Source organism: Arvicola amphibius, chromosome 10 (genome assembly GCF_903992535.2).
Source record: "Arvicola amphibius chromosome 10, mArvAmp1.2, whole genome shotgun sequence".
Taxonomy (NCBI): domain Eukaryota; kingdom Metazoa; phylum Chordata; class Mammalia; order Rodentia; family Cricetidae; genus Arvicola; species Arvicola amphibius.
The window spans coordinates 114,227,152-114,254,272 of NC_052056.1; the positions used below are offsets into that span (position 1 = coordinate 114,227,152).

General features: G+C 40.9%; 1 protein-coding gene across 3 annotated transcripts in view; it reads right to left on the reverse strand.

The window, feature by feature from the left end:
* Positions 1-23,950, reverse strand: part of Fgd4 (FYVE, RhoGEF and PH domain containing 4) — a 120,937-nt gene extending 96,987 nt beyond the window's left edge. Inside the window, exon 1 of one of the 3 annotated variants that reach the window (XM_038344849.1) lies at positions 23,566-23,948. The gene's annotated coding sequence lies outside the window, so the exon portion shown is untranslated. Of the gene's footprint in view, positions 1-23,472 lie in introns of all 3 variants that reach the window. The other 2 variants (XM_038344850.1, XM_038344852.1) reach the window with 2 other exon arrangements.
* Between the last annotated feature and the right edge of the window lie 3,171 nt (positions 23,951-27,121).

A 27,121-nucleotide genomic window follows, 5' to 3' on the forward strand; every position in this document is an offset into this window, starting at 1 on the left:
TTCAGGCCATTGGCTACATAGTAAGACCCCATTTCCAACATCAGCAACAAAATGAGCAAACAAAAAAATGAAAAAAAGTAACAAGACAAAATTTGCAAAGCAAACAAAATGTAGGAGGTTGATTGTTTCTGACAGCTGAAACTCAAACAATGTCTGCTACATTCGTGGCCCTTCTCATCTTCAGCAATAGATATGAACACTGGCTATATATGTTTTCTGAGATTTTAAAAGAATGGAACAAATTGTAAAACGCGAACTAATTATATCTTTACATAAATCCCTTCTGCACATGGAATGATGACAGTACACAGATGAATCCTTCTAAATAAATAGGCTCCAACACTTCCATTAATTTAGAATGTTTGCTATACATACCAACCTAGAGAATAATACCTATAATCCACACTAACCAAATCCAGTTGTTCACAGAATTCCCCTCTGCAGCCTTTAGTGAACTGACACCTTGCCTTTCATCTCCCCCCACCGTAGAGATATTATTTCTGTACACAGTCTACCGTATGGTCGCATAAAAGTTAACTAAGTTGTCTGCCTCAGCTTTCTCATTTAAAGCTAATATGTTTATAGTAGCAGATCATACAACTGAAAATGTCATGTAACAATGACAAAACCAGCTTCAGCGAATTATCTCTAATAAGTGCATCTTGGCAATAAGGGAAAATTAGAGCATGTGTTTGCTGGCATTCAGCCTCGTTCCGATAAGAATGGCAGCGGGATACAGTGAAAGGCTTCATTTTCACTTGAGAAGGAAAATTCTTATTTTCAAATGTTGCCTAACTAAGAGAAATCTCCATTTGCATAGGATGACTATAGTCTTACTCAGACTATTTTGTATTTATTAGCATTTGTATAATAATATAATGACACCAAATAGCTTGGTATTAAAACAATTCTTTCAGTGGCTAAAAATAACACAATTAAAAAGTGCAAGACTCAATTGGTATATATTCTCCATTTTTCATGTCTGAGAATCTTTAGAAAATGAGGCCTAGAAATATTTGTACATAAGCCAGGTGGATCCTTTATTTGCTTATTTTTGTTCTAAATTGTTTTGTAACTTCTCAAATCTCTTCTCTTTTATTTAAAATGGGTAACACAAACATAGTTGGTTGCCTCTTTAGTTGTATGTTCAGTTAACAGCGCAGCCACTCTCCAGCCAGGGAAGCAGGAGGGTTAGCAGCAGCCACACTGACCAGGGAGGCAGGGAGACTAACTGCAGAGCTTCTGTCCCACCCCCCTCCAAACCCAATCCCCAGTCTCAGCCCTAGCTCTGCAGCAGACCACTGCAGAGGCTCCACTCCCCAAGCCCCATCTCCAATGATAACACAGATCCTTCCCCTCCTACTTTCCAGTCCCCAGACGACTCCAGCAGGCATTTCCTGGGAACCCACGACAAAGACATTTGAGCACTATCTATCTACCCACAAAGCCTGCTCTACAGAAGGCACTAGAAGGAACACCTCAACCTGAAGAGGCTAGCCACACCCAAGAAAAGGTAAGAAACCCAGACCATAATATCAGGAAGAGAGAAAATAAAACTAGACAACAACAAAATAACAGGAATCAGTAAACAATACTCACTGATAACTCTCAACATCAATAGTCTCAATTCCCCAATAAAAAGACACAGACCAACATGTTGGATGAGGAAACAGGATCCATCACCCTGCTGCATCCAAGAAACAGACCTTAACATCACCTCAGGGTAAAAGCATAGAAAAAAATTTGGATGAAAGAAGCAAGAAGTTATATTATTTTAATATCTACAAAATAGAGTTCAAACCAAAACTAATCATAACAGATAGGGAAGGGCATTATCTACATGTCAAAAGAAAAAAATCCATCAAGAGAATATTGCAATTCTAAACATCTATGCACCAAAAACTATGATATCCAAGTTTGTAAAAGAAGCACAACTCTAACTAAAATTACATACTGACCCTCACACACTGGTAGTGGATGGCCAACTCTCCCCAGTGGACAGGTCATCCAGACAAAAACCGAACAGATAAATCTAGCGTTAAACAACATCATAATGGCAGATAGTTACAGAACATTTCACCCAAACAAAAAAAGAAAGAAAGAAAGAAATATACCTTCTTATCAGCAGCTCACAAAACATTTTCCAAGATTGACCACATACTTGGACACAAAGGGAATCTCAACAGATAGAACACTAAAATAACCCCTGCATCCTATCTGGCCACCACAGATTAAAGCTGAATATTATTGGCAACAGAAAACACAGAGAGTATACAAACTCATGGAAACTGAATAACTCCCTACTGAATTAAAAATGGGTCATGAGTCAGATGGTGGTGGCGCAGGCCTTTAATCCCAGCACTTGGAAGGCAGAGGCAGGTGGATCTCTGTGAGTTCGAGACCAGCCTGATCTACAAGAGCTAGTTCCAGGACAGGCTCCAAAGCCACAGAGAATCCCTGTCTCGAAAACAAACAAACAACAACAACAATATGGATCATGACAATACTAAACAGAACATATCCAAACCTATAGAGCACAGTGAAGGTGGTTCTAAGTGTAAGTTCATAGCACTAAGTACCCACATTAATATATAGAAAAAACTCCATATTCACAACTTAAGAGCACATCTGAAAGATCTAGATAAAAAAGAAACAAAATAATACCCCAAAGTAGAAGGCTAGAGATAATCTAACTCAAGAATGAACCATTAACTTTAAAAAAGCTACAGAGAAACCCTGTCTCGAAAAACCAAAAAAAAAAAGAAAAAAGAAAAAAAGAATGAACCATTAAAATAGAAAAAAACAATAACAAACAAACAAAAAATACAAAGAATTAAGAGACAAAGTGATGGTTCATTGAGAAAAACCAATAAAATTGAGAAACGCTTAGCCACACTAAAAAGCAAAGATACAAATTAAAAATTAGAGACAAAAAAGGGACATCAAAACAGACACTGAGGAAATCCAGAGAATCATAAGGACATACTTTAAAATCTGTACTTTACCAAACTGGAAAAGCCTAAAAGAAATGCATAAATTTCTTGATATATATGGCTTACCAAAGTTAAAACAAGATCAAATAAGCAAATTTAAACAGGCGCATAACCCCTATTGAAATAGAAACAATAATTAAATCCCCCCCCACCCAAAATAAAGCCCAGGACAAATGGTTTCAGAATTTCACCAGACCTTCAAAGAAGAATTAATGCCAATACTCTAATTATTCAACAAAGAAGAAACAGAAGGAACATTGCCCAACTGTTTTAATGAGGCCACAGTTTCCCCGATACCTAAACCATACAAAGATCCAACAGAGACAGAAAATTACAGACCAGTTTCCCTTGTTAAGATAGATGCAACAAATTCTCAAAAAACAAAAACCCCAAACTTGCAAACCGAATACAAGAACACATCAAAAAGATCATCCACCATGATGAAGTTGGATTTTCCCCATAGATGTAGGGATCTTTCAGCACATGGAAATTGATAAATGACATTTACAACATAAGCAGACCAAAGACAAAAACCACACAATCATCTCATTAGATAGAGAAAAAAAACTTTGGCAAAATCCAACATCCCTTTTAAATAAGTCTTGGAGAGACTAGGCATGCAAGGGACACACCTCAACATAAGACAAGCAATTTACAGTTAGCCTATAACCAACACCAGCTAGACTAAGCAGAGAAAAACTCAAACAATTTCCACTAAAATCAGGAACATGACAGGATGTCTACTTCCACCATACTTATTCAATATAATGCTTAAGTTCTAGCTAGAGGGTTGGAGAGATGGCTCAGTGGTTAAGAGCATTGCCTGCTCTTCCAAAGGTCCTGAGTTCAATTCCCGGCAACCATCTGTAATGACGTCTGGTGCCCCCTTCTGGCCTGCAGACATACAGACAGAATATTGTATACATAACAAACAAACAAACAAATAAATATTTAAAGAAAGTTCTAGCTAGAGCAATAAGACAACTGAAGGAGATCAAGGGGATATAAATAGGAAGGGAAAAAGTATCTTCATTTGCAGGTATGATTTTATACATAAATGACTCAAAAACGTATACCAAAAATGTCTACAGCTGATAAACACTTGTACCAAAGTAGCAGGACACAAAATTAACAAACAAAAATCAGTAGCTTTCCTATATACAAATGACAACAGGCTGAGGAGGAATCAGGGAAGCAGTGCCTTCCACAATAGCCATACACACAAAAATATTATCTAAGAATAATTTTTAACCAAGCAAGTGAAAGATTTGTACAATAAAACATTGATGACATTGGAGAAGAAAATTGTAGAAAACATCAGAAGATGGAAAGATCTCCCTTGTATATGAATTGGTAGCATTAATATATTAAAAATGGCCACCCTACCAAAAGCAATCTGCAGATACAATGTAAACCCCATCGAATTTTCAACACAATACTTCATAGATCTTAAAAGAACAAAATTCCAACTTTATATGTAAACACACATACCAAACCCAGGATAGCTAAAAACTTCCTGAAAAACAAAAGAACTGCAGAGGTGTCACTTCCCTGACCTCAAATTGTACTACAGAGCAGTAGAAATAAGAACAGCATAGCATTAGTGTAGAAATAGACATATTGACCACGGGATCCTAGTTAAGACCAAGACATAAGTCCACACACCTATAGACATTTGATTTTTGATGAAGAAGCCAGAAATTCACAGTTGGCGGCGGGGTGGGGGCAGTGTCTTCAATAAATGGTGCTGGTCAAACTGAATGACTGCATGTAGAAGAATCCAATAGATCCATATTCACCACCCTGCACAAAACAATTCCAGATGGATCAAGGACCCCAACATAAGACCAGAATCACTGAATTCGACAGCAGAGAAGGCAGGGAATAGTCTTGAACTTTACTGTCACAGGAAAAGACTTTCTAAAGGACATAAACACAGGCACTAAGAACAACAATTATCAAACGGGACCTCAGGAAGTTGAAAAGCTTCTGTTTGGCAGAAGATACCATTACTCAGACAAAGTGACAGACGACAGAATGGGAAAAATATCTTAGCAATTACATATCCAATATGGGGTTAATATCTAAAACAAATAAAGAATTAATGACGACAACAACAACAATAAAAACCAGGCATCAGGAAAAGAACATAGTTAAAAAGTGGCTTACAGGACTAACTGGAGAGTTCTCAAAAGATGAGACACAACTAGTTAAGAAACACCTAAGGAAATGTTCCATATCCCTAGTCATCAGGAAAACACAAATCAAAACCTCTTTGAGGCTTCACTTTACATTGGTATGAATGGCTAAGACGAACAAAAGAAATGACAGCTTATGCTCCTGAGGATGCAGGGTAAGGACACACTCATTCACTGCTGGTGGGAGTGCAAGCTTGTATAGCCACTGCGGAAATCAACGTGGCAGCTCCTCAGGAAGATGGAAATAGATGTCATTCAAGAACCAGCTATACCCAAAGGATATTTCATCCTACTCCAGAGACTTCTGCTTATCCATGTTCACATGTGCTCCATTTATAACAGCTAGAAATTGGGGAAAAAAGCTTAGGTGTCCACCAGAGAATGAACGAATGTAGAACATTTAAACGATGGAGCATTTAACAACTCAGCTATTAAAAAAATAAATCATGAAATTCCTATATAAATCGATGGAGCTAGAAAAAGTCATCCTGAGTGAGGTAACCCAGACCCAAACAGACAAATATGGTATGTGCTCACTCATATGTGGATGGTAGCTGTTAAGTCTCTGATAGGCACACTACTACCTGTAGAACTCCAGAGGTTAGGTATAGTGTAAGGGGCTCGTCGGGCAGGGGCACTAAGGTAGGGCAAACAGAATAGGTAGTTAAGGAAAGATGAGGGGGCTAGAATGGGGGACTAAATGGAGGTGAGGTGAGGTGAGAAGAGGAGGTAAGGGAGGGAATACGAAAAGGGGCAGTTAACACTAAGAGGTCATTTGAGGAGTTACATGGAAACCTACTACAGTAGAAACTTCTTAAATACATACATATATGAAAGAAATCTAAACAGAATCAAGAAAATAAAAGCAGAGACAAGCCCCAACTAGACATCTCTTGCCACCAAATGAAACCTACAGTGTCAGGAGCGACTTCCATTTAATTGAGTTGTTGCCAAAGGGGTCCCATGGAAAACCCCCCAAATAACTCAGGCTATTGCAAAGACTTCTGGTGCTCTCCACAAACTGCTGATAAGGCCCTATTGCTACAGATAACACCTACATAACTCACTGAGCATAGATAAGTGAAGCTGGCTCCTTCCGGGAGCCTTCGCCCCTACTGACTAGTGCTCATGGTACGGGAAGGTACTCTGCATGCTACCCAAGGAGAAATGTAAACACCAACCCAGCTACAAACTCTGAAATCTACAATAGTGACCCGCCTGCATGATATAGTGGTGCCAACAGCGGCAGTAAGCAATCACTATCTGATTGGATTTAAGGCCAACTCCATGACATTGAACTCATGCCTATCACTGCTTGTGTGGCCAAGAAACTGAGACGAGATAGGTCATGGGCCTAAGGGAAAACTACTGTTCTACTAAAGAAAAAAAAAAAAACAGTACAATGACTCCTACAGACATTCTGCTATCCTCATAGATAAGTATCTCACTCAGCCATCATCAGAGAAGCTTCCTCCTTCGGAAGATGGGATCTAACACAGAGACCTACAACTGGACAACGGGCATAGAGTAAGAGACCTCGGAACACTCAATCCTACGTGGGATGTCTCTATCAAACCCCTCCCTTCATGGCTCAGGGGAAAATGCGGAAGGGGAGGACTGAAAGATCACGAGAGCCAGAGGGACTGGAAGATCCAAGGAAACTGTCTTTCAGACACAACAGGACTGCCACACACATGAACTCCGAGACCATGGCAGCATTCACAGGTCCAACCCAAGTGGAGTCCCAGTGCTGAAAGAGGAAGTGGACATGAACTACCATCCCTAACCTAGAACCTACACCATTCACAACTGCTGACTGAGAAAAGGCAGTTTTCCCCAAGGAGTCTCCCTGGGCATACACTTAAGGGAGGCCCCGACATATCCAGCTGTAGACAGCAGACACAAAAATGGAACTCAATGGCACTTTTGGAAATGTTTATCCATTATGGGTCCTGATTGTGTTCCTCTCTCTTCTCTCTCTCTGTAGGTGTGTGTGTGTGTGTGTGTCTACATGTGTAAGTGTTTCTCGTGTTTTTTATTTTTCTTTTCTTTTCTGTGTCTGTTTGCTTCGTTTTATTCTGGTTTGTTTGTTCTTTTATTGACTTGTCTGATTTCTAAAGAGAGAGAGAAAGAAGGTGTGGGATTGGAAGGGTGGAGATGTGAGGAGGATTTGGGAGGAGGTGAGAGAGGAGAAACCACTATCAGAATATACTCTATGGGAAAAAAAAGGTTTAAAGGGGAATTATCACAACAAAAATTGTTGTTATAGTATTATCATAAGAAAATTATTAAACCGTAAAAGGTTAAAAATGGGACCATCACAATAAAAATTACAACAATTAGAATCTAGTCTGCTGTCTATCTATGCTTCCCAAGTTCAACCAGCCAGCCTCCCCTTGCTTCCTAAAGCCTGTGTGCTTAGTCAGCTGATCAAACATCCCATGCTATTTCTCTGAAACGTTGTTGAACTTTTGTTTTGGTCCCCTCTTTGGACAGCTGACAGGCAAGGGGACTGTAGACAGTCATTTCACAATGAAGTACATGAAACCTTCATTCTACTGTCTTGCTTTTGTACCCATTATCAGGCTAATGGGCTGCCGCTGAAGTCCAAGGTATGTCTGGAAGCATATGTAGTGTCTCATCAGGCAGCCAAAGAAAAGTTTAGGCCTTTATAGCGAGGGACTCCGTCAGGTCTGCCAGTCTCTATGGTTCAGGTCTTCACAGTGCCACAAGGCACAGCTGACAGAGATAAAGCCTACTCTCTACAGGAGGCCTGTAGGGTCTGCACTGTTCACCTTCCCACTCCTATCTCATGCCCTTCTTACTACAAATATGCTCCCAACAGTCACTTGGGTTCTGACAAGGGGAAAAAAAATGTTTATTTGTGGAAATTTCACAGGAACCTAATTTTAATCCAACTCTGAAATAAGGACGCAGGTCTCAGAAAAGCCTCCTCCAGGGCTTTAAGAAAATAAGATGTAAGTTTTGCACTTGACAGGTGAAACAAAGGGTAAATTACAGCCAATTATACTAATTTGGGACAGCAATGAGACTTTCATTCGTCTAGCTTTCATTGGCCGCCTGATCCTAATTTCTAATTTCTTATAAATATTCTCTCCTTTCCCCAAAAGCCTAACAGCTAGCTGGGTTAACAGCAGCCACAAGTCTTTTGTATTGGCCACCAAAAACATTTTTAATATTTATCTATCTATCTATCTATCTATCTATCTATCTATCTATCTATCTATCTATCTATCTATCTATTTAGAGTGTGTGTGTGTGTGTGTGTGTGTGTGTGTGTGTGTGTGTGTGTGTGTGTGCAAATGCTCATTGTCTGATTGTCTGCTTCCATCATGTGGGGCCCAGAGACAGATCTTAGGTCCTCAGGCTTGGATGGAAATGCTTTTCCCTGCTAATCCACCTCATTGGCCTATGCTACAAAATTCTTCAAGGCTTCAGTAAGAATGTAAACAAAAATATATGCAAAATGTAACCAGTTAGCCTCCTAATTTACTTATTTCTCCAATCTGTTCTGATACATAATGGTATTGTTAAACACTGTTTCTCTTGATATAATCAGTACTATGGTACACTAATAAATTTCCAAGGCAAGAAAATTAGTAAAACCACATTCAGTAAACTTCTAGACAACATTGTCCAAAATATTATCTTTGTGGGGGAAATAAGGTCAAGAATCAAAAGAATGCCAACTTTAAACAACAACACAACTCAGCACATTTCTATCAACTGAGCCTCATCTGACAGACAGCTACAGGATAAATTACAAAAATACCTGGAATTTTCTTATTATCATCCTGTCAATTTCTATATAGATTCCTATATTGCCACCCATAACAGCAATGCTGAAATAGAAGTGTGCTTTCTGTAAGCAGTCTCACGGCTACTGGAATACGACTCCTTGCTGCCCTCAACGTGGGACAGTAAACAGGTGGCTAAGACCCGGGTTTAAAACTGTTTTTTAAATTAACTATGCATAAATGTTTGCCTATATGTATACATGTGCACCATATGTGTGCCTGGTGTCCATGCAGCCAGAGGTCCAGTGAGAGCCACCGGAACTGGAGTTACAGACAGTTGCGAGCAGCTGTGTGGCTGCTGGGAGCCACCTACATCTGAACCCTATAAAAGAGCAGCAAATTCTCCCAACCACTGAGCCTTCTGCGTGGTCCCAAGACTCGGGTTTAGAACACTAGAAATTTAGAGTTACCAGCAGCAAAATGGAATTTTAAAAATTAAATCTAAAACAAATTCAAAATTCTTCTAATACGGATGTCAAATCACTGGAACTCATTATGTGGCTCATATGTTGGCCCCTGGGGATGTTTATAAAAAGGCCTGCTTATTTCCTTCCTCGTTCACAGTTCCTTCAGTCAAACCAACTATATCGGTCTTTGGAGCCATAAGGGATCTAACATGACTACGTGTCTTGGCCCTTTTGGAGGTTTTTTTTTTTTTTTTTTTTTTTTTATAAAATATAACTAAATGTCCTTGTGGTACTATTTAATACTTTTTTCCTCAAAGCTTCAGAGAGCACGGTGAATGACCATTCACTCTTAGGATCAATATGCACCTTTGCAAACACTGCACACAATTTCATTAAACTGCCCCTTCTCAAATAGCATAAAGGGAAGCTGTCAAGGAAATGGTGATTGGCAAGTTCGGTTAGGGTCCTTCCTCCTGCAGGTGCGCAAAGGGTGAGGAAGGTTGTCTAGGATGGTGGTCTCCAAACTTCCTCATGGAATATCCCTTTGAGTATAAAATTTACCATAAATATCCAATGTATCAATGAACTAATATGTATATTATAAAATAAAAATGAAACTCATGACGGGGGCTAGAGAGATGGCCCAGTGGGTTCTCTGGTTGCTCTTCCAGAGAATCTGGGTTTGGGTCCAAGCACCTACATGGTGCTCATAGCCCTCTGTAACTCCGGTTTGAGGAGACTAGACAGTCAGCCTCTGCTAACCTCTGCAGGAGCCAGGCATTCACATAGTGCACATACATTTCTGCACGGAAAAGCACTCACACACATAAACAATAAATCTGAAGAAGAAAGCAACTTAGGATGAATATAGGCTAACACATGAGTAAATATGCTCCTGTTGTTTTAAAAATCTTGCTTACATAGTTCTGAAAGAGTCTCCTTCCATCCATGCTCGGTGTTGACGGCTACTCTAACCGAGGGTTCACTGGTACACTTTCTCACCCAAGCTATGAAGCTATCAATCCCACCTGCCAACGAGACAAAGTTTGTCCAAAAATACTAGCAATTTTCCATCTGTATTTTAGGTTACAAGGAGTTGCTTTATTTATCTTTTTCAAGCTTGATCTAAAGTCTACTAAAAACTACTTCAATGATTGCTACAAAGTTAAAATAATCTTATTGCAATAAGGATATATACACAGAAGTCAGTGTTGAAAAGAAATAAACAATATACTTAACACCTAACCTAATGGAGACCAGTCCAGGCGATGTTTAAATATCTTTTCTTTAGTACCTTTTCCCAACACTCTGCACTGAAAGTACTTTCTCATTCAAAGGTCACTCTGACCTCAAAGGGAAAGACTATAACCCACGAGGAAGACTTAGTGCTACGCAGGAGAGTCGTCAAATGAGAACATGTGGACCTTTCATACCACATGTGTTTAAATCCTATGCCCACAGTGTAGCCTGTGGTGTTTGTGGCCAAGCGGTACCAAGCATTACCAGAATCCCACTGCCTGAGATAATGTATTATCAGTCAACGTAACTGGCAGACTGTAAAATGGCGGGGACAAAGAACAGTGAGCTTGCGTGTTTACCATCCACACTGCCACCAGAGTTCCTCGTAAGGATCAGATCTACTAGACGTATCTGAGACAGAGAATGAAGGCACCAGAGAACCTCTACGAATTAGGAATGCTGCTAAGTGTGGTGCTTCAGGCCTGTATGCCAGCACTCAGTAGGCAGAGGCAGGAGGATTTCTGCAAGTTAGAGGGAAGGTTTAAAAGTGAGTTCAAGCCCAGTGGGTTTGGGCATCAGGGGAGTGCTGAGTCTTTTTTTTTAACTCCTCATGAAAAACATTTCATTTTGCCACCTGCTTCCTGTCCCCAGTAGTCTGCCTGCACACAACAATCAGCAGACTATTGCCCTGAAGAAAAATGGCATCTAGAAGACATATTAATCATATTTGGGTTTCTAAACAGTTCTCAAGGATCTTACACATTTCATCTTCAACATTTAAATTATTCCTAAGACTTAAATCACAAATATGACTTATACTGATTAGTTTTTAACTGTCAACTTGACACAAACTGGATTCTCCAGGGAAGAGAGAAGAACCTCAACAGAGGAACTGCCTCCTGCAGGTTTCCTGTGTGCATGCCTGTGGAGAACTGTCTTGGATAATAGTCATACAGGAAGGCCCAGCTGTGGAGAGCATCATCCCTAGGCTCCAAGAAAACAAACAATGAGCAAGCCAGAGGGCTCAAGCCAGCAAGCAATATTCTTCAGTGTCTCTGCTTCAGTTTCTGCCTTGAGTGCCTGCCCTGGCTTCCCTCTGTTGACCTTATCTGGAAGTGCAAGTTGAAATAAACCCTTTCCTCTCCAACTTACTTTGGGTCATGGTGGTTATCATAGCAACAGAGCGAACAAAGACAGGACTTAAACACATTATAGCACCAATGCTAAAATAAAATTATGACCCGGATCAGCCATATTTTGCCTACCAAAGTGTTGAGAAACCAGATGATTTCAAGTGGCTAGCTTCCAAAATTTTAATCATGTTCTCTAGATCAGTCTAGACTGCAGACGAAGAGCTAATGCTGCAATTTGATGATGGAATATAATCGCCACACTGAAAAAATTCAAAGAATTTCATTGGTTTATGAATTCTTATCTGAAAGCAACAGAATAGGGCTGGGTATATAGAGCAGTGGTGGAGCTAGTTATACACAGGCTCCAGGGTTGATCCCAGCACCAAAATTAACAAATAAAAATGAAATAAGATAATATGGTAAAGAAATATCTGAATAAAAATTATCTCAGGCTAAAGACATAAATTAAAATAGGATTTTTTTCCAAGCTTGGAATTCAAATAAATGGTCATAAATTATGCAACCCAATGCTAAAGAGACTGTCAATCTAAGTCCTCATGAGAAATGTAAATTGAAGCAGCAATTGGAAAAAAAATACCAGAAACCTTCAAGTCACCTTCCTCCAATGCTTTAACCATGTTCTTCTAAAGAAGAAGTCATCTACATCAAGACAAATTAGGATGAACCCATCAGACCAACAAACAACAACAACAACATTCTTAAGACATGTATGTTGCTCAGGCTGACCCTGCACTCGTGAGTTCAGCAATTTGCCTAGCTTACTTAGCCTCTGAATTAAGTGGGACTATATATACTGTTACCAGACCCAGTCAAATTTAGGTTTGATAACTATAGTCTTTCTTTAAGAAAAGAACAGTTTGGAGGATACAGGAGATGCACAAGGATTTGACTTGAAAATATGTTAATAGTAAGTTTTTCTAAGAATCTGGGAGTACTCACTATTTGAGTACTCACTGAGAATGTGCTCGACCTGAAATTGCCCAATGAAATTACTGTCATTTTCAGAACTTTTATTGTATTATTCAGCAGTATTCCCAATACTAAACCATAGATGTATTCATCAGATAAAGTTATAACTATAAACCAAGTACCCAACTGCCCAACACACATTCTTCATTTGAGCAATGAGGTGGCTCACAGACCTCTCGTAGACCAAAAGCATCGTCTTTTAAAATGATGTGTACTCTAAACAGAACTGCCAAATGTGTTTGGGTTTAGAATGAGGGTTCTCATTCTACTACAGCAATTTAATTCTATTTTAAAGTTTGTCTAAGCTCAGTGCTCAGGAGACAAAGGCAGATCTTTGAGTACAAGGCCAGTCTTGTCTACATAGCAAGTTCTAGGACATCCAGGGCTACACAGAGTGACCCTGTCTCAAACCCCAGACACACACACACACACACACAAAACAAGTTTATCTAAAAATGCCACATTATAATTTGTGTCCTTTGAAGCATCAAAGCAAGAAATTTATGCTTGGTATTAATGACCTTTATCAATGTCCACATTAAATAACGAGCCAGGATGGTGTTCACAGGATCATGTACTAAGGGCAAAGTAGGCATGGTAACTATATTAACCACAGCCTTAAGGGGGAAATTAGCTCCAGTTTGCAGCTTAATCTCATCTTTTCAGAGCATTTTTAGGTATTTTTTTTTTCTGCTTACTGATGGCATTTTTTTTTAAAATTAGTTTCTGGGAATAGTTTCAGTTCTGCTTTGAGCAAATTTAGTTATTATATTTATACAATGACTTGGGATTAACAGTAAGATATATAGCTAGGTGAGGCTTCTCAGTGGAGTTAGGAGTTATAGCTCAGTGGTAGAACACAACCCTATCATGCTCAAGGCTGTGAGTTCAATCCCCACCTACAAATGCACAAACCCACACACGGACATACAATTACACCCAGTGGACACTCAAATGCACAGACCCACACCGACATACAATTACAACCATAACTAAAACTAAGTCTTTCTTTTCTAAGTGCAAAATAAAATCAAGTTGTGTGTTGAAGTAGCTTTTAGTCCTTGTGGCTGAAGACTGCTATTGCAATTATCTTGATTAAGAGCTTAGTTTGGCCGCCAGAGAGGGCTGAGCAGGTAAAGGCGCCTGCTCCCTAGCCTGAAGACCTGAGCTCAAACCCTAGAGCCCAGAGGTGGAAGATGACTGACTCCTGAAAGTTGTCCTCTGACCTCCCCGCATGACTCCTCCCCCACCTGTGGGGAAAAGAGCTCACTTGCCTCCAGCTTGAAAGGGAGTAAAGATATCCAAAATCAGGTTTTTAAAAATTCAAATCTGCCTTCTTCTGTGGATTTTTGGTTTCATTTCTATATCCAAAAGTTACAAGCACTCACAAGTATCCTCAAGAACACAGGTTCTGTCTGCCTGTTTCATTCAGCACTGTCAGAAGGAGGCGGGCTTTAAGCAATCCAGGAGGAAACAAGTAGGCTATGTGCAATGGCTCCACCAATGCTGAATGCCAGCAGAGATAGTCTTAAAAGAATAGTAGGGATTGTGGTCTATGTTTTTTTTTTTTTGTTGTTTTGTTTTTTTTTGTTTTTTTTTTTTTTTGTCAAACTGACACAAGCTTGAGTCAATCTAGGAACAGGGAACCTCAACTGAGAAAACGACTCCATAAAAGTGGCCTGTGGGCAAGCCAGATCATTTTCTTGATTAGTGAGAGACAACCCAGCCTATAGTGGGTGGGGCCATCCCTGTGCAAGTGCTTCTGGGTAGTCTGAGAAGGCGAATGGAGTAAACCACAGGGAAGCGTGTAAACAGCAGCTCTCTTTAGTCACTGCAGCAGCAGCAGCAGCAGCAGCAGCAGCAGCAGCAGCAGCAGCAGCAGCAGCAGCAGCAGCAGCAGCAGCAGCAGCAGCAGCAGCAGCAGCGTGAGCTTCCAGGTCCCTGCTCTGCTTGAGTTCCTATCCTGCTTTTCTCCGTGATGAACTGTGATCTGGATGTGTAAGCCAAATAAACCCTTACCCTCCAAAATTGGTTTTGGATGATGTTTTTTTTCACAGCAACAAAAGGCAAACCAGAAAGACAGGTAAAAAAAGCAAAACAAATACCTAAAGACTCTGATCATTGAGGAAGAGATTTACCATTCACCGTAATTTCTCAGCTCTACCAGCGAAGCCTCCAATTCCTTAGCCTCAAGCACTTTAAGGAGGCTTGAGAAGGACTTATTCTTTCCATTAAGTGCTTTATCTAGCAATTTCTACCCATGGGCCTTTAGCTAAGCACTCATGAGCACACATAATCACGGCCAATTCTACCACCTCCTATTACATTACCTCAGCAGGGAGAACTAAGCAAGGATGGGCCCAGAGCTTGCAGAAATTGGAAGAAACTAATTTTCTCTGCTAAGCTAAAAAAGCAGGAACACTGGGGCAGCGTGGGAGTCACTACCTTAGTCTCATGGCATCTTGGACCCCACCTGTATATAACTTACATGCGTGAGCTAAAGAGTACTTTCTCTATACGGTTAATGTATTTGTGAGATACCAAGTGTTTTCCTTTTCTTCTGATATTTCTAGGCTATGTGGTTTGTCTTCAAACATCTCCAAAGAGTCACAAATCTAAGCATGAAGTAAAATAAGAATTATAAGTGGACCTGCCCAGCCCTACATGGACTACTTCAAGGCTCAACCGAGCTTGGTGCTGATGGACAAAACTTTAGAGAAAGAACACAAAAATTAAGGGAAAGTGGTGATTTGGCAGTGTGTTTAAGGGGTTTAGTCAATGGCAATATTCCCTCCTATCATTTTCTAAGAAAACCAAATCTTAGCCACTTTTGTCTTCTACATTCACACTGCTTCAGTACCTTAAACTAAAGTATACGACAAAGTAGCTAACTCATTAGGGTCAGGCTTTCCGTGAACGTGTGTGTGTGTGTGTGTGTGTGTGTGTGTGTGTGTGTGTGTGTGTATTAGCTTTACACCGAGAATCCAGGGGCTGTCTTCTGCCTTCGCCATCAGCAAGAGTTTAGTCGCCTTAGGCAACAACTTTAAATGGTAATGGATGTGAGAAGTCAAGGAATGAGGTAGGAAGAAAATTAAAAACCTGTCACCCTTTGCTGTTCTGCTGATGGGAAGCTGGGAAAGGCCAGCATGAGAGTATTGGGTTTAGGTGAGACGTGGGTGGGCAGGATGGAAAGCACACAGTTAAAACACGTCAAAATGATACCTTCCATCTTATATGCTAATTTAAAAGCAATAGGAATGTAGGAAAGGGACTTCTAGGAAGGGTAGTGATAGGATCTAGGGTACGAGGGAGATGATAGGGTGTGATGGTAACAGTATTCAGAATGTACTCTATGAGACTGACAAAGAGGATATTTAATTAAATATTTAAGTAAAGGGCACAAATTTCATATACCAATCAGGATCAGTTAAACATGTGATAAGAAATTAAATGAAATTTTGGAGTCAATTATGGGATTCAATTCTACTTCCTCTTTGTGACACCATCATTAGCTAATGATATTTCATCTACCCACATTGAAAAGCTATTTTCAACACTTCTGAATCTTCCAACAGCCTTCACATATCCAATTAACTGCTGTCCTAATAATTCTACTCATTGAAAGTTCCGTCCCTCCTAGGTCCATGTGCCACTGTCCTATCTCTGATGGCTTGCTGTCCCACTGCTCCTTGGGGAAATGTCAAGGCCCTGTACCCCCATGGAGCTGTCAAGGTCATAGCTCCAGAAGATGCACAGAACCACAGAGATCACCAGCTTAAAATCTGTGAGCTCACTCCACAAACTCACCAGGACATAGCTACAGCAACCAAAGTCAGTGCTCTATCTACAGTCCTCACTGTGCACACCACACCCAACCCCACACTCTGATATTGCAAACCTGCATTATTCTTTTATAGTTTTTCAGCTTTAATGTAAGTTCCTCTGTTATTAGAAACTTTTAACCACCTGGCCAATCTCATATTTCTCTTAAGAGTCAGTGTATAGCTGTCTCAAAAGTGACATTGTCTTGCTTCTGGACAGGACAGGAACGCTTCTTTCTCCTTGTGCAACCACGGCATTTTCCCATACCATTGCACCCCGTTATTTAAGAGCCTGGTGTTAATACACTTCAGTTACTAAGATGAGATTATTGGGGGCAAGCCTGCCTTTACTGCTTTATCACAGCAATAGCAACTAACTTTGATATGGAGAGATTCCATCTGATCTGCTCAATACTAGAAATTGTATGCAAACACCGTGCCCTTCCATTATGTAAAGGAGAAACGTCAGCTTTATAGAAAAGTTTGATGCTGAGGTCAGCGTAGTCTTCATGGAGTTTGGCCATTTCCAGCAAAGAGGAGGGACGTCTAGTGCAACTTCACACTAGCAGCAACTATGCTCAGGCACACAGCTTTCTCCCACATTACAGGTCTTCGTTGTATAGGGAACGGTAAGATCTGAAGGTTCAACGAGCAGTCTGATGTCACAGCACAGCCTGTCCAAGCAGTACTGCCACACTTCTCCATAACCACTGCTGCGGTTTGAATGGGAAGCGCCCAGCAGAGGGCCCATATATTAGAAACACATGACCCCCAGCTGGTGGCCCTGTTTTCTGGAGGAAGTATGGCAAGGGGGGCGAGTGGGTGGGAGGTGGGAAGCTTGGCCCCACTTGCTATTTTCCCTGTCCTTCCTGACTGCCAGGCTGGCTTTATGCTCTGCTGCCGTGCCTTCCTCTCCATGATGGACCCCTCTATCTGAAGCCAAAATAAGCCCTTTCTCCCTAAAACTGCTTTGGCCATACAAGAAATGAGAAAATAAGACACCACAGGACGTAAAAGCCACAGCTTAGTACCCTACAATTTTCTCCCAGAATGCATTATCTGCTTTCAAGATATGAGTCAGCCTCACTGCCTGCTGCTCAGTCGCACACTCTGAAGACATTCGCACTCTTGCTCTTCCTCCTGTAAAAGTTCTGTGGTCTGCAGCACGGGATCTTCCCCGGACATCGAACTTCTTCAGCTCTGAGAGCACGGGCTACTTCCCTAACAGCACTGGGACTGTGAGGGGCTTTACCATCACCTAGTTCCACATTCAGGTCCTCTTTGAAATACCTTTTACCAAGATTTGTGTAATTTTCAATCTGAGTACAAATGGTAATCATAAAGTTGTTGTTGAGCCAGCACAATTGGTAGGAAGTTTATCCTTACAGTTTTTACTGCTGTGCACTCTCTAGTGTAAACACAAAGCAGCCTGTTGTAACAATTATCTGAAACAGGCTTATCTTCTCTCTGACATTTTAATTTACCTTTTCATTTTTATATTTATCATAGAATTCCTGCAAAACAATTATTAATAATTTAAATCTACAGGAAATTGTGACGAAGCAAAATCAATCTCCTAGGCGATGATGATGAACCCCTCTTAATCAAATTTAAAGTTACTCAAATGGAGCTATATGCTTTGTAGAGAGAGAAGGCCACTGCGTGTGAGAGAGCACGCTCAAAGGTGGTGTGGCAGGAGGGTGGACATGGTGCAGAGAGAGATTACAAAGCAGGTGCTGCCATGATTTCTAGTCATCGTGACTCCATGGGTGAGCCCTCAGCACACACTCCTTACCCCATGCAAAACAATCATTTTATCTCACGGGGAAGGATCCATTCTCAGCATGTCGGACTTCGACAAGATTGATTTTCACAGCTATCCTGTCCTAAGGCCTTTCTCAAGGACACTTCTGACTACACAACTTTCACTTCGTGTGTTGACTTTAAAAATAGTCATACCAAGGATAAGACATGACCTTCATCCAACTCACAGCAATTCCCTGCCTTAGCCTTCTGAGTGTTGGTATTACAAGTGTGAGCCATGATGGCTGACTTTGTGCTGGGCTTTTAAATGCTGATGTTTATCCCCACTGTCCTGAAATGTCTTCTCAAGCATGTCTAGTAACATCTTGGTTTACAAAGGGCACATACATAGCATTAAGTTATAAAAGAAATAGACCCGCTGTGCCCATTCCTAGCACAAGAAGCCAAAGGCTTATTTTTAAAATTTGTGTTTGGGAGGAAGGGCACACATGTAGATATAAAAGGACAACCTGAGGAAGTCAGTTCCCTTCTTCTACCATGCGAAAGGGCTGGAAGTTAGGTCCTTGGACCTGGCAGCTGGCATCTCTACCCACTGAGTGGTCATCTCACCAGCCCGTCAACAGGATTTCTATATAATCCTATTAATGCACCCTGCATCTTCTCCCTGCAGAGGTAAAGACCACACCCCATGGACCTGGACCACATATGATGGTCTTGTGATTTAATGTAGCCCACTTAAATGAGACTCTTTTATATAAACAATTCCTGATTACCTAATCTAAAGCTTCCTACCCCAACCCTTCAACACTTATCTGTCTTCAGAAAACGGACATTGCTTAAAAGTCCAATTATTTCTTTTTATGTTTATAATGTCTTATCCCTCTTTTGTGAAAATTTCACCAATAAGCTTGCACCCTAGCACCAAATCCTAGCACCTAGCACAAAGTCAACATTCGATAACTATTATATGGAGAAATGAAAAGTTAACACTAATGACAGTAACATCGTCACAGAAGGTCCGGAGGGCATGAAGGGGTTCCTAGGAAAGGTGGACACGTGGTTGGTGAAGAAATAGAGGAAGTGGAAATGAGATAAGCCCCCAGGCTGAGCATTGTGATGTCCAAGGAAGAGACCCGCTGGGCCACAACAGCAGCAGATATCTAGGTGACAGGTGTGTGCCGCAGAGTACAGCTATCCCTTCACCTTGGACTATCTCTCTCCTAGTGTTTACCCAACTCCGCTCTGTCTACCTCAGAGTCACCCATCAAGATCCTGGTTGTCATTTAACGTTCATGTACAGACAGTCATAGGGAGAAAACATACAAACTAAGCATTGGGAATCTACTTGGTTTGACAGCTTTGCCTCTTTAAATGTCAAACATTCATAAGAAACCTGTGTTTCTTGTGAATTTGATAACTGAGAAAAGTATGTTAGACCTGTGTTCTCAGTACTCACCGAAAATTCTATGAGTGGGATTTTAGGGAGACCTTCCCCCCGTTCGCTCCTCATTAGAGGAGTAAAGTCAGTGACTTCGCTCTCAGTTCTATATTTAGCCTGCCATAACCAACGTGAGCAATTTCACAGGTTTTGTAACCTGGGATAACTGTTTCATCTTCATAGGCCTGAAATTCTTCTCTAAAGTGGGGCTAAAAGCTAAATGATTCTGTTTCTATTGGGATCTTTGCAGAAATGTGTATACACAGATACACAATAGGAACTAAAAACTTCAAGTTAGCCTGACTGCCTGTGTGAATATACCAGGTCTGTTTCACTCATCTGAGTCCAAGACTAGGAAACCCATAACCTAAACAAACAAACAACAACAAAAAAACTAATCAACAAATAAAACTAGAGAAGGTTGTGACAGATAAAGAGGGGAGAAAGAAAGGACACATGGTTACAAAAGAGCCAAGCACTACAGAAAAAAAACTCTTCTAAGAATAAGGTGTTTCTAGGCACCTTCCCAGAATAAGGTGACCTGAATTGAGGGAGAAAAAGAAAAATCATGCTGTCCACGAAGTGGCTCTTTGTGGCCCAAAGAGGCTGACTCCTTGCAACATTAAGGGAACCTTGCCTCTGTATAGCAGAGCAGCTCAGGAGTCAATGAGACACAAAAGGACAACTCAGACCAGCTAGCGCTGGAATCTAGGACAAACTGAAAGGCTGCTCCCAAACGCAGTTTCTATGTGACTTTACGTTTCCACGTGCATGTGCTACAGGCTTTGCATCTAACACAACACAGAATTTTGCTCATGTATTATCTCATTCTAAGTATTACCTGAAATCATGACAATACAGAATTGTGGGGGAGGAGGAAAGAATTTTCAGTACGTCTACTACACAACGACAACGACAACAAAACAAACAACAAACGGGCAGCGCCAAGTGCCTCTCAGAGGAGCAGCATTTGCTAGCAATGATAGGACACCCTGATTTTCAGACCTAAACCCCCACTTCTACTCCATCATCCCAGCTCAACGACAAAGCAGGTCACAGGGGCCTCAAAGAATGAATTTGAAAAGAGTGACTCTATGCTCTAAAGAGAAAGAAGGATTTAACTAAAAAATTTGAATAAAATTAAAAAAATAAAACAGGAAGAAAGTTATTCAAAATTAACCACCAGTATTAGTCCTATGACCAACTTACTTATAGGCAGCATTTCAACATTATGGCTCAAAATAAAACAGCAAAAAATACGACCATTGACAGTAGGGTGATTTTCTGTCTGCCATCACAGTGATGATTTGAATCATGCTTAGAACTTCATTTAGTTTCCCACTTGTTTCCTATTTAATATTTTTATGAGAAAGAACTCTGAATAGTTCATTTTACATGTTTATCAACATAAAACACACATAATTCCTAAATTACATTGGAGAACTGAAAAGACAGCATTGGGAGAGTTAGGAGAAGGCACAAGAAAAACTGAAAGCTAGCAGCCCCCGCCCTTGGAAAGATGGGGACAAGCAAAGCCAGTGCTCTCAACAGACCTGAGAATTCGTGGCTTCTCAATCGTCATGAAAGGAGCCAGCACCAGGGCTGGTACCAGTGTGGAAAGGCCATGAGTAGAAGCAGAGCTCTTACAAGGTCTAAACCCACACGAAGTGAGGACTAATCATCTAGCTCTGCCCTCTGCACTTGGAGTGTCTGGGTAGGGACCACCAGCGCTCGCTCGGCACGCTGGCCCTGCCTGTGCTCTTCACTAATCTCAGTTGGGGTCACCCTCTAGAGCTGCTAAGTTTGTCAGTGGCCGATATAACAAAGCCTTTGAACCTTTTTATTCTTTTAAAGTAATGCATCTTAAATGCACCCAGATAAAAATATTTTTAATTATAGAAAAGAAAAATATTCATCACATTGTTATTCACATAAGACAAAATGAAAGCCCCTTTGTAAAGTCATAGGTGAGTGACTGCTCATTCAGTTCTTTCGAGTGAATTCTTTCTTTTCACTAGTCCATATCTGCCTTGGACTTTCATGAGAGTGTTGTGCTCTGACAGGTAAGATAGCTAGCTGGGCACTGAGACTGTTTTACATCCAACCAGGCCACGTTTCCTTTTCAATATAAAAATTCTGCTAAAGATCTTGATCGTACTTCACTACACTTCATGGGTTTATTATTTGTTATGCTAGAAACCTGAACAAGCAGGATCTTAAGAAATATGCTTCCAAGTTTACCTGCCAAAGCCTACAACATCGTGACGGATCTCCACTTAGAAATACCACCTTGCTAATTGAAGTTGGTAAATGGAAAATAGTAGCACAGTCACAGATGTTAACTGGCGAAGAGCAGATAGAATGACCACAGCCAAGGCCTATGATAAGCATGCTTCACAGGGTAATTAGAGCAACAATAATACCTAAATGTACATGATTTGACTTTATAAACCTTAAAATGTTTATTGATTTTGATTAGTAAAAAAAATTTTCTGAGTAACACAAGATTAACTGGAAACTTTGTATAGTCATTAAGGAAGTTTTTAGGTAGACAAATGTCTAGTATTGTTGAAAGATGTCTCTTCAAGATAGTATGTACCTAGATTGATTTGCATATTTTTGAAAATTAATATAAATGCAGAATACTATAGTCAACTACAGTTAGCACCAGCACTGCACAAAAATAGGCTTGAAAACTATTAATGAAATACAAGCATGAGTCCCTGAGAAATGCCAGGCTAACTATTTCATACGGTTCAAAAAGAAAAAGCACAGTGCCTGTGACCGGTGACTGTTTCTAGCTCCCCAAGTAGCCACTGGCTCACTAATATTAACACCCAAGTGGACATCCCAGTTCAAGCCTGACTGAACTGCACAGGCAGAGCCACCGATTGCGGCCCTCCCTACAGAAGATAAAATGGCAGACCAGCCAAACTCGGGGTGCTCGTGCCGGGGTTTCAACAGCAGAGATACTGACACAAAAGACGTCTCCAGAGCAGACAGCTGTTTTTGTTTCACACTTTCTTATTTTAGGGCACAGTTCGGGGGAAGGAGATACAATGCTGCTTTACAAAGGACATAGTAGTCCCTTGTTTGAGCTACCAACCTCTGAGCCACCAGGGAAAAATGTCAGTCATCCATTTGTTAAAATTAAAATTTCCTTCTGCGGCTTACAATATGCAACGCACATTTTAAGTAGCTGTGGACAAGGAGAAGCAACAATCACAAAGGAAGCTCTTGCCAGGGAGGCGAGCCGGGGCTCAGCCCTCCCTGATCGTGGAGCCCCCCATCTGTCACATTGTTTCCACATGCTCCGGCCCCTGAATCCCGGACAGAAGCACTCCATCAGCACCACACTCCACACATGTGCTCCAGCAGAAACCTTAATTCTGCAAAATCTACAAATGCCGCCGGCGGGAGTCATTCCTTAAAAAAGAACAAACCTTGAACCCGCTGTGGCCATGGGTGTATTTCAGTAAGAACACCGGTGTAATTCACCGTAGAAGCCATTACAAGATGACTGTCTATTTGCCACATATTCAGAGATCACAGTACACTTTCACAAGCAGGAGATACTTTTAAACATTACAGGATAATTCCAACACGTAAATGGTACAGGCTGTCTGAAAACAATATAAGACGGGGTGTAAGCGTATCAGGGGGTGTCTTACCGAAGAGCTTAGGGCTTCCTTTCCTTGACCACAGAGAGATGATATTCACACCAAATGCCGTACAAGCTGGAAATGCAGCGCCAGGCTACTTACCCTAGGAGAGCTGATTTATTTCCTTGTGGTTACAAGTCACAAATGGCTGGAGCACAACTGCCCTCATTTGTTCTTCCGGTGAAGCCAGCCAGAGTCTCCCAATGCCCAGTGCACTGCAGATAATCTCACACTACACAGGCTGCTTTGCTAACCCCACATTCTCAGCCCAGCAAGGATAATCACATTCCGGCAGCGGGGAGTGAACAGATGGTGGATTCCATGGTAACCAGCCCTCCTAAGGCGATTGGTAGAAGGATGTGACTCAGGCTTACTGGGTAACAATCGCGGTCTTTGTGCTCCAGCCCTGCCGAGCCCGAGTGAGGAAGCCTGCACAGCCATTCACAGGCTTGCTCAGCAGGTGTCTGGCTATTTAAACCAGGCAGTACAGACCAACTCAAAGCTTTCTGCAAACTGACCCTTGCCAGGACAAAGTCCTAATGTGTCAGATAGGCTGTGCTGCTCATTCAGGAAGAAAGGTCACAGAAACTTAGTTGCACAAACAAAAAACTTGAAAGTTCACTTGCAAAATCAAGATAATGCATTGCAGAAAACAAAGCTACATCAGCAAGTCATTTTCTAATCTATAATCCCCCTCAGAACTGCAAAACTGGTTTTTATATTTTTAAGGGTTTTTAAAACAAATACATTTAAATATATAAAATACCTTATTTTGGAAATAAAGTCAAGTTTTCAAAATCAATTCTTTAAGAAGAAAACCATGATTTATTTTTTGTTACTTATTGAATGGGAGGGAAGAAGGCAGTGGAGATTTTAAATCTAAATATACCAGTTTTACTAATTTATGATAAGCTCGAAATGTCTCGGGTATGCTCTGGGTAGCTTTAGACCTTTTCTGCAGTCCTGAAGATTACATGCTGACTCGGCAGGAAAACTGCCCTGTGTTGTTCACCAATGAGTGAGAATAAACCTTGGAAGATCATAGTGGCTGAAAAATCAAACATACCACACCAAACACACACTGGGATAACTCACACCCCCAGTCACTCAGAACTGCATAAGAAGTAAACTTTTAAAAGGACAAGCTAGGAAGAAAAGTTAGGGCAAGCCAGACAAGATGAAGAAGCACCTATACTGCAACCACATGCTGGGTTTAACTCTCTCCTTCACTGGCACTCTGTACCAGAAGTCCCAGAGCTCTTTTCCTGGGACTAAAACGAAACATAATGCAAATATTAAAAGAAAAACTATAAGCATTACTTGTGGCTGGAATAAATTCAGTCCTATAAAAAATGGTCAATCTGTTGTTTAAGGTGTCAGAAGTTTAGTTTCAGAAAGAAAAAAAAAAACACAAGTATTAATACCATCTGAAAAGCAAAATCCATCAGAATTTCAGTAAGACTTGGTTTACAAACAATGACTATGAGAAGAGTAGAAATGTAACAATAATATTGTCAGGAAATTGGGATGAACTATTTGGGCAAAAATAGCATAAACACTTATTAAAAGAAATTGTTTAAAGGAATACAAGATGCCAAAAGATACATAGATCCACACCAAAGATCCCAAGCAAAAGAAATGATCATTTAGTAAAGCGTCAATACACCCATAAAAAGTTTAGTTATGTAAACTTCACATATAATATTATGCATTTGATAATATAAATCCCATTATCTGTTCTTATATCTCCTTTCTTATTTAAACTTTAAAGATGAAAATATCAAGGGAAATTTTATGTGAGAATGGTTAAAATCACTGACCATTCCAAGTGTTTAAAACCCATTATAAATAAATACACGCACGGTGCCCAAACCTATTGCTCTGAGACAAACCCCAAGAACTGCAGACTCTTACTCCTCATCTATCGACTCTCTTCTACATGTGGGTGAGCAACTCACACACAGCGCTCCCCAACTCACACACAGTGCTCCCCAACACCACTAAGCTCAGTGTTCCCTTGTAACCTCCTGTGGTTATGAAAATGGTGACAGACTGACACTGTGCCTCTCTCTGCAGCTCCTCAGCAGCTTGGATGGAGGTGATGTTTACCCCTGGCCAGAGTTATCTGTCCACATCTTCCCTGTACCAGGGGCCTTCATATCAGGGGCTATGCTATGGGTTCCTAGTGCCAAGGCCTTACATAGTGAACACTAAACAAGTATGCTGCATGAAAAAAAAAAACATGCCCTATACAAATTTTCAATCTACTGCAAACCTACAAATCCAGCATTAGATTAAGTTATACAAATAACAATGTTCATATCTTGTACAGACTATTATATTGCTTTGGGTTACAGTGGTAACACATTAAAAAAACAAACAACACAGAAAATCCTGGTGAAGAGCACCTGGTGAACCAAGGCTGTTTACTGCAATCACAACTGGGGGGGGAGGTAGGGAAATAGCAGAGACAGTCAACCAGGGCCCAGAATCCTAAATAACACTCACTTCCGAGAACCTGTTTCCTCCAGCTAGTCCTGGCTTTCCAATATTCCACGCGGGTTAGGACCCTCAAGATCCAGTCACTGCTCAGCCTCCCATCTCTGAACACTACACCCTTCAGGGCATGGACTTTGGGGGAACACTTCCTAAGAAGCCTTAACAAGAATCATGCATCGCAAAACAATGTGGCAAAAGCAAAACATGCGGTGTCTTAGTAACGGGGCACGATTTATTTAGTTGTCAGCATGTGCTGTAGGCCGTGATAAAAACGGCACAACTGATTAAACCTCAGGTAAGATATCATTTTTATCTTCCTATTTCCAAGCGTGGAGACTGAGATGCAGATTTGAGGTACTTTGTTCTGAATTTTACCACTGAAATTTAAACCTGGTTTTATTTATTTATTTATTTATTTTTTTAAGAACAAAGCTTGGATATAAGTCACTATGCTATAACCAGCTCATATATGTATGGGGAAATCCCCACTCAAGCACACACTTTTAATGAAGAGGATGGCATACTCAGGGGTCTTTGTTAGCTTTTCTATTGCTGTGATAAAACATCATGACTGTGGTTTGAGTAAGAATGGCCCACATAGGCCATATTTGAATGCTGAGTCACCAAGGAGTGGTATTATTTGAAAAAAAATAGAAGGACTAGGAGGTATGGCCTTGTTTGAGGAAGTGTGTCACTGGGGGTAAGCATGGAGGTTCAAAGGCTTCTCTCTCTCTCTCTCTCTCTCTCTCTCTCTCTCTCTCTCTCTCTCTCTCTCTCTCTCTCTCTCTCTCTCTGCTAGGTGCAAGGGGATCAGCATGCAGCTCTCAGCTACTTCTCCAGCACCATCCTGCAGCCACGCTATCTGCAATGGCAATAATGGACTAAACCCCTGAAACTACCGTAAGCAAGCCCCCCAATCAAATACTTTCCTTAATCAGAGCTGCCTTGGTCACGGTGTCTCTTCACAAAAACAGAGCAGTGACTAAGACCATGACCAAAAGCAACTTTGGGCAGAGATGGTTTGTTTCATCTTACAGTTTGTAGTTAGTCCATTATCCCGGCACGTTAGAGCAGAGCGGGAACCTGGGGACAGGATCTGATGCAGAATTCACTGAGGAGTGTTGCTCAGGGGCTTTCCCTTCATGGCTTGCTCAGCCTG